Source organism: Pediculus humanus, genomic scaffold (genome assembly GCF_000006295.1).
Source record: "Pediculus humanus corporis 1103172108259 genomic scaffold, whole genome shotgun sequence".
Lineage (NCBI taxonomy): Eukaryota > Metazoa > Arthropoda > Insecta > Psocodea > Pediculidae > Pediculus > Pediculus humanus.
Window position 1 is genome coordinate 41581 of NW_002987828.1, and position 1802 is coordinate 43382.

Below are 1802 nucleotides of genomic sequence, written 5' to 3' on the forward strand. Positions count from 1 at the left end.
CCATGACAGTTGATGACGATGACGACAACGACACTTTTAAAAAAATTCTGTCAAAATTTTTAAACGCTCTGAATAATTTTTATTATTAATAATAATAATAATAATATTTCATAATTATTTCTTTATTAAGTAAATCACATAAAATTTTTCATTTCTTTTCCGTAATAATAATAATAATAATAATAATATTTATTACGTTACACGTTGCTCCCTTAACTAAAAAAAAAAAAACGTTAAAAAAATTTTTTTTTCAATTTGAAAAATTCACGTTTTTTTTTTTTAAATTAAAAAAGTAATAATAATAATAATTCGAAAGTAATTAAGAATTTGGTAAAAAAAGAAATGATGATGAAAACGAGTAAAATAATAATAATAATAATTATTATTATTATTATAACGAATGAAAGGCGGGGTATTGGTATGAAAATCAAATTTGTAACGGTCAGTGAGTGAATCGAACGCGTTCACGTTTCGTTTTTAATTTAATTTCCCCTCCCCCCGCCTTTGATTATTATTATTATTATTATTATTATTATTATAATTATTTGCAATATTATCGATTAATAAAATTTCGATTTATGTTTGTTGTTGTTGTTGTCGGAGAAAGTTTTAAAACAAAAATTCAAGTTTTGGTTTTTGTAAAAATTATTTTTTATAAAACGAGTAAAATGGAGGAAATGAAAATTTTTTTTGGGGGGTGGGAGGAGAGGGGAGGGGCTGGGAGGGTGTTGTAAAATAGGGTAAAAATTATAAATCATCGGAAAAAAATTTAGGTGTGGTTGTGGTTGTTTATCGTTTTTGTCGTTTATACGTTGTAAAAGATTTATATCTCTCTCTCTCTCTCTCTCTTGCTCTGTCATTCTCTCTCTTTCTCTCTCGCACACACACATATTTATATAGCGGAGGTGTGGGAACTTTGTGTTTTTATTATTAATAATAATAATAATGATAATCTCCCAATAATAATTCAACAACCTTCGAAAACTTAATTTTTTTTCTCGTTTGCCTTCCTTCGTTACGTTTATTAATTTTTTTTTTTTTTTTTCGAATTCGAAAATATTTTTCGTAAGAATTTTATTTATTTCGTTCGATTTATTAATTAATATCTTATTAATAAAATTAATTAATTAAACTCGTGAAAGTTAAAGTAAATTTCGTTCGATAACTTTTATTCGTTCGTGTTTTTACGTAAAAAAAAACAAGTTGTTGTCATGACGTCATTTCCTTTCCCTACGTCGCCATTTTCCTTTTGCTCTCTAGACTAGAAAGAAAGAAAAAAAAAAAAAAACAAATTTTATTTATTTCCGGTTGTTACAGTCAGGTAATCAAAGGAAAATTTTTAAAGAATTGTATAAAAAAAGATGACGAAGGTCGCGTGTGTTATTATTATTATTATTATTAAATCCTTCTTCATCCCTTATTTATATATTCGAAATGAAATTAACCGGAAATCCTTTTTTTTTTTATAAATAAACGACTTTTTGATTACTATTAATAATAATAATAATAATACGTTTTTTTACGAGTGTAATTAAATAAAGAACGGGGTGTAAAATTATGCACGTCTCCTCACGCGAAACGAACTTTTTATTTTTTTTTTTATAAGAAGACATCGGGGGAAAAGATTTTTTTTGTTCGTGGCAGCAGATAAATAAATAATTTAATTACACGTACGCATTTTTTTTTTTTTTCGTATTTTAAAATAAAATTACTTTTATATCGTTTTTTCTTTGTTTTTTTTTTTTTAATTTTACTTACCGGTCGTTAATTTTTTTAAACGACGACTATTTTTTATTATTATT